Source organism: Ptiloglossa arizonensis, chromosome 9 (genome assembly GCF_051014685.1).
Source record: "Ptiloglossa arizonensis isolate GNS036 chromosome 9, iyPtiAriz1_principal, whole genome shotgun sequence".
Lineage (NCBI taxonomy): Eukaryota > Metazoa > Arthropoda > Insecta > Hymenoptera > Colletidae > Ptiloglossa > Ptiloglossa arizonensis.
The window spans coordinates 15350217-15357457 of NC_135056.1; the positions used below are offsets into that span (position 1 = coordinate 15350217).

The following is a 7241-nucleotide window of genomic DNA, read 5'->3' on the forward strand; positions in this document are numbered from 1 at the left end:
GTTCGATAAAATAAATGATAAAATAAATTCTTTACATTTCGAAATTATTGTTTGGATGTATGCAAATATATTCCGAATGCGCAATTCCAAACATTAGTGACGTGTTAATTACATGGGTTGCCATCTATTGTTGAACGGGTTAATCTACACTTGAAGTGTGAAAACCCTTGGCGGAGAAACGCTCAAGTTTTTTGCGTTACCATTATGCTTATGGTGCCATCTATTGATGAAGATCAAAACAATTCTTCGACAAACTTGAGCGTTTCTCCGCCAGGTGTTTTCACCCCTTAAGTATAGTTTAACCCCTTCTCCCATAGATGGCAACCCATGTAATTACCACGCCACAAATGTTTGGAATATATTTCCATGCATACAAACTTAATTTCGATATGTAGAGAAATATTCATTTATTTTACAGCTCGGTTACTTCGATTGTCTTTGTTCGATCTAACGAATATTTCAAGCAATTGATGGATTTTAAGTCATTATTTATACTAGTACATTGTTAATAATTATTTAAGCTATAGTCCTACGAGGATTATTACTAATTCTGATAAATAAACATCAAGATATTGCGAAATCTGCGAAGGCGAATGGTTTCTTTATATATATATATATATATATATATATATATATATATATATAAATGTGGATAAAACAAATTTAATGAGTTACGAATGTGAAAAGAAAAAAAAATTGGCAGCGGTGGGATTCGAACCCACGCCCCCGAAGAGACTGGTGCCTTAAACCAGCGCCTTAGACCGCTCGGCCACGCTACCACGTGTAAACGGTTGTTTATCATTCGTTTATTAGTTGCAATACACCGCATAAATATTTATCTTCACAGTTGTTTCTTGCAAATTTGTATACCAAATAAAAATGAAACATTCTTATTGTAAATTTGTTCGTGTACAAACCTGAATCTATCGCAAAATTAACATTTTATGTAAGCATAATTTGTAAGACATACAAGTGTTCGTTTTCGACGATATAATATTATGTAAATTGTATTTATTTTTTCCAAAAGCATTAGCACCTATGTTATTGCCTGTAAGCTGATCCGATATTACCACTTTAATTTTCATACGAATAACGTTGATCTTATTATCGAAACATTCGTAATGTCATTGTTTAACGTTGGCTAAAGTTGGCTAAGCAAAACTACCTTTGGACTTTTGGAAATACTTTACGTCATCGAATTTCTCTTTGTAGCGTGCTTTCTGGCATCTGTAGCTCACAGTAGCGCAAGATTAGGATCCCGCCGTGAGACAATTCGTAGTTTGTTGGCCACATGTCGTGGGCGTATGTACCGTGGATTAAACAAAGGCAGTCTCCGGGCGGGGCTTCGATCCGCGTAGCCGAAGCATGCGCAGTACGTTTTCACTCGACCCCACGCGCATCGTGCTCTGTAAACCGGCATGTGGTACACAGAAGCAAGAGGAACGAACGCATCCCTATTTTTTTCGCGCCTCGGGACGGCCATTTTGTACACCGACTTAATATTCGCCTCTCATTTTCTCCCTTCGCATCTGTAACTTTATATCAGCGCGATGAAGTTCAATTGTCACACTGGTGGTCCTTTGTTCTCGCAGGCTCGGGCCCATAATCGAGTCAGTTAGCGCCCTTACGCAGCGAATACTAACGATTCTAGAGCGGATTAGTCATCGATCGGTAACAATTACCGATCCTTCTCCCCGTCGATGACAGGTGGTTAATGGAAATCGAAAGTTAATCCAATCGGATCTCGTGCTGGGCGCGAACGTTGTTTTGACAAAGTATAAAGAGTCGTCGTAAGGTTTCCCCGCTCGTATTCGTAACACGGTGCTGGCAAACGACTTTTTTTCTCGTGAATATCGTTCGGAAAATGTTGATAAGTAATCGCGAAGAAGGGTAGCAAAAATTCGTTATTACTGGACTGGGTTTACTTTTAATTGGCATCAGATATTTCGTGTTACCAAGATCAATTTTTGGTACAGCGTCGTTTGGTCATTTACGTTTGCACGTTGCGCTTCGAACTGGTTTCAACTTGATCCCTTCGTACTTCTTTTATCGTTTCAAATATAAGTAACAAATCTTACCATCACGGATAGGTAGTCTAAGTTCTCCGTTAACGGGCAACGAACCGATTACGTTACTTTATACGACATCCCGTACATTGAGATGTTCCTCTGTTGCGTTCTTGTCTATCGAGAGGATACAACGATAGGAAAATGTGAGGCGAAAATCAAGGGGAAAGTTACCGTGAGTAACAACGGGAAAGACGACAATTGTCCAAGGAAACAGTGCCAGTATACAGTTGGCTATTCGCGAGAGACAGTGTCGCGCAAGTATCGCGCGACAGCGTCCAACGATCGTCATCGCGGGCAACGTTTAATTAAACATTCGTCGGTATTTATAGAAACGATAAGGGAGTTGATTAATCGAGACCGCGGACCACAATGGAAGGTCGGTGCGCGCGGTCGCGTTTTCTCGCTCGCTCGCTCGCTTGCGCACACCGCCGAACAAGGCGTAGGAGCCATCCTCGCGGTGAATTAATCATTTCAACAGCTGCTGTCGCATTAGCGAGAGCGGATAAGACAAATGAACGTCGTGGAGCTTGTTAAGACGTAATCCGAGAGATGTGTCTGCGTCGCCTCCCGCTTCCACCTTCGTCACCGTCATCCTCCGCCACCACCGTCACATCCGTCGGTCTCATCCGGGATTAGACGCCTGTGCATCAGAGTCGCCATTTTGCTCGGTGATCCTCTTTTGTTTGCAGGGGAGCTCGCAGACATTGTTTCTAACTCGTCCGTTCTTTTTCATTCTTATTTCGGTGGTAAACGACGCGATGGTGTGGCAGCCCTCTTCTATTCGACTCGGTAGTCCATCGTAGTACCAGGACCGTGCGGTGCACGGACACACCGTGCAACCAGGAAGCGACGAAGATAAGGATCTTCGAGCTGGTCTGTCTCCAGGTTGAGCGTTGTGAAACACGACGGGCCCTGTTCCTAGGTACCCACGGTTAGAAGGGTCTCCCCGATGACAGATAGCGTCAATGCGGGCGCCATTGAACGATGTTAACGCGAATCGTGAGGACACGCGATTGATCGTCATCTCGTCACCTTTTGTCATGGAAACGATCCGTATCCAGACGGTTCCAGAACGCGTCACTGTGTGTCGTTCGCCGCGTGTCCTCGATCGTTCCGTTACGGAGTATTTTATCGCTCCGTCAACCTTCTTTGGTTGTTGTTTACACGGGAGAAAAATCTCGGGGAAACTTTCTCACGGCTCGTCGCATTTCGCGTGAGCAGCACTCGCCGTGGAGCTCTTTTTCGAGTTCTTCGAGTAATTTTAATCATCGCGCGGAGTGCATTAAGCGCGCGAAACTTTGCCCGGGTCCCCGTTATCCGGCTGTATACGCGTCGTCGACTTTTCAAATACAGACGCAAGTACGTAGCCGAAGGAGTTCTTCGATTCTACTTCGCCTTTGTCGGACCGAGTAATGCGCCTCTCCATTTTGTCATCCCCTAGCGGGGTTTCAATGTTGTAACCATGGAGACGTCGCGTTTCCGCAGGGGGAACCGTATAAAGGGTGTCGGGCCGTACGTAGGCAAGTATGGTGAGGCTGCCATTGTTAAAATTCGTGGCCGGGCTACGTGTCCAATTCGATGATAATGAAAATACGATACAGTTGTGAGCGCGAGGCGATCGACGTTCCACGGGGGAGGGGGAGGGGGAGAGCCGTGGCAGGCACCGTTGTGTCTTTCGAATACGATCTCTCCTCTGTTCGTCGATACGTTATCGTCGTACAATCGTCTCGCTATCGGTACGCGCGATTAATTTCTCCGAAAATTGTCGCTCTCGAATGTTCGCGCTTTCGAGAGATTCGAGTCCCACGGTCCGAGAGTAATCGCTCCCGTGTAATTTGCGAGTCTACCAACGACGAGACGTCCCGACGGAAAACGGGAATGATTGACGAGAAAATTCGCACTCGAGCTCGTCGATCGTTTCGGCGTTTCTCGGCGCGTCCTCGGTGTTAAATGGCCAATAAGTTTCATAGGAGCCATTAAGGGCTCCTTGGTCCGTAATGAGACTCTCGAGGAGAGTCTTACGATTATCCCCTGTTAGAACAATAGAGAATAATAGCGAGACGGTCTATCGGACGTTTCGTTCGAAAAACGGGTGCAATTCCCCCCGGTGGATCGAGTCGATTCTATCGTTTCGCGAATCGCTAATTGTTCTGTATCGCGCGTATTTACACGCGTTTTCCCAACGCGACGAATTTTTTTATTTACGCGGTTTTCGACAGCCTTTTCGCGGCTCAACGACGCGTTCGCGACGAACGCGTGTACGCGTGCACGGACGCGTCGGAGACGAAAGAAAAGAAAAAAAATAGTCGACACTTTCCGAACGAAGAAACCGTTTGTTAGTTCTGGGCCATGTCACGAACGCAATTAGTGAGTGATTCGTCAAGCACTGCGAAGTCCTCCACAGTAATAGCGGAGGGCCCTTCAACCGGTCGAGTACTCTTCCGGTAGCGACTGCATTTTGATTTGCGCTTCAATGTGCTTCCTTAGAGTGCAAGTTCGCTTTAATGCAAACCAACGAACATCGCTTCGACGGTCATCGTTCTTTCATCCGTACGCGAGTTTGTCCTTTTTCGCGGCGATAAATCGTGCACAACCGTGCAAAAGTTTCTTCTTTCTGCCCGTACAGGGTGTCTCAAAATCGCGCGAACCAGAAAGTATGTCACGGAAAGTTTGGATTATCATTCTGCTCGATCCAGTTATAGGTAAACAAACTCTTTCACTTTGTTAGAGACTCGCACTCGAAAGTGTCTTATAGATTCGAAAATGACGATATCTGCACCCACCTTTATCGCTATCCGTTTGCTCTTTTCGTCAAATATTACGTGCTCCAAAAATTTGACAACTTCCTGGGACACCCAGGTTGTACAAAGTCCAGAAACTTTCGTGTCTGTTTCGATTCGATAAAATTGTAACTCTGGAAAGCGCTCAACGACTGTTTTATATAATTACGGAACATCTTCGGTGTTTCTATTTTGGAAAATGTACAGGGTGTCCCGTGGTGCGTGGGAACCGCTTCAGGGACAGATTCTAGGCACGAAAACGAGTTATAGCGAATTTCGTGCCGAAATGATTCTTTCGATGGACGAAAGTACAGTAAAGTCTCCCAGTAAAGTATATAAACTAACAGGGAAACGTATAAAGTTTTCGGATAATAGAACAATCGTCCATTAGATAACTTCATTTATTTAAATATAAACAAAGAAAATCGACAGACTGTTTAAGTATCTATGTCTTTTACGACAGCTGTGTTAGAAGTATATACGTACGTAATCGAATATTCGGATACGGAAGACTCTACTGTAGTTGAACCAATTTCATCGAACTATTTGCAAACAGAACACGATGTCTAACGTAGAAGTTTTGTAGTCTGATTCTGTAAACGCTTCCTCTATCTCGTGCACGAGTCGTCGGCGCACTGGAAACGTCAGATTATCGCAATACGTCGCGTGTGATGTGAAAATGGGAAATTAACCCAATTGAGAAACGACAGATACGCACCTAGTGCAAGAGCTTGTCCGGTGCGATGCCGTTAAAGCAAAAGTGTGTGTATCTACCTGGATAAGTCAATGGTAAAACGTTCACAGGCTTGTGTTCGGACGCAAGTAGGTAATTTCGAAGGTAAGCGGATACAGCGCGTTAAAGAATAAATTCGCTATAACTCGAAAACAAGGTCAAATAAGACATACGTTTATACGAACTCTTTTTACTGTTTCCGCGCGCGGATGCAAAGCGGTAATTTAAAACACCTTTGGCGAAGGTAAGCAGATACAGCGCGTTAAAGAACAAACTCGCTCTAACTCGTAAACAAGGTCAAATGGGACATACGTTTATACGAACTTCTTTTACCATTTTCGTGCACAGAAGCTACCTCCCAAGCGTTTTCCACGTGTTACGGGACACCGTGTATCGTACAAAGATACAAAGATTCGCGGAACAAAATGTACCTCCGCGTTTTTGACTTCTTTCGACAGGAAATCGCTCTGTCGCTTCATTTTCGATTGTACCACCGATTACGCGGATACTCGATATGCGAAAAATATCCAGCGAGATAAACGGAAAGTCGAAATTACGTTTCGCGCGAAAAAGTGTACACGGTGTGCGTTTATTAACGACGAACGTACTTACACTGGCGAGGACCGAATCGTTCCTCCGACGGAAACTGTATCGCCACGGTGACGCGCAATCTCTTTCACTGGCTCGAATTCCAGGGTTTTTTTTTTCTTCTTTTTCACGGACAGTTGCAAACTATAACGTTCAACAGTCGTCGAGGCCGTTTCGAGATACGAATCGTCCCGTTCGAATTACAGAATTTTCCAGAGGGGGAACCGTTCGAGGTTTTTCTCCGCCATTCTACTCTTAAGTAGCCGATACTTGTTCCGAGCTTACCAAAAGCGATACGGAATATCGAAAACCACTGGTCCGGTGTCCCGTGTTCTTGACCTCGCTGGGAAAGATGTGTTTTTTCTTTTGCTTTTTTCTTTTTCTTCTTCTCGGAGAGAAGATCTCGATCGCTCGTCGCCGGGGCTGTTTACACGCGCGGGAAAAGCGGCGACGATGGTTAAAAGGTTTCGGTGTAACCAGACTCCCATTAAAGCAACACCCATTGTAGCCAGAAACGTTATTGTGGAGACATTATTGTATGCGGCACAGAGCGCATTATAATTCATTGTGTCCTCGTAGCGTGGACCGTTCTTTGGCGCCTGGCATACACACCTGGTAGGTGTAACGTTGCCGCCATTTTCTATTATAAGGATAATTTGATACATATCGCGAGCAAGGACCGACAATGCTCCCTGTCGGGTTTCGTTCGAATCTTGGGCGGTAAACTCGCGGTGATATTTTTCGGGCAAACGGTAGTTACCGGGATAGGTAATCTCGATCGAGTTTTGAGATTCCGAAAAGGTATAGACTTACAACATCGTTGGTTACGCTGCATTTTACCGCGAAGTAGATTATTATTATACTGGCCCTTACGCGTCAAATTTCGACCCGGCTCGAGACCCATTTGCCGCAACGATCGATCGTCTTACGGTTTTAACAAAGTAACGACGAATCGATGCGTACGAGACGCGAAGTGTGTCACACAGAATAATTCGTAAAACTTGTACGGCGAATGTATTACGTGTGCACGGTGTGCAAAAGTACAATGAAGACGGTACGCGATACATGTAT

General features: G+C 44.9%; 1 non-coding gene across 1 annotated transcript; it reads right to left on the reverse strand.

Annotated features, from left to right (window-relative positions):
- Nucleotides 1-697: 697 nt before the first annotated feature.
- Trnal-aag (transfer RNA leucine (anticodon AAG)) lies at nucleotides 698-779 on the reverse strand. The gene has a single exon. It is a non-coding gene; the product is annotated as a tRNA-Leu (tRNA).
- Nucleotides 780-7241: the final 6462 nt, after the last annotated feature.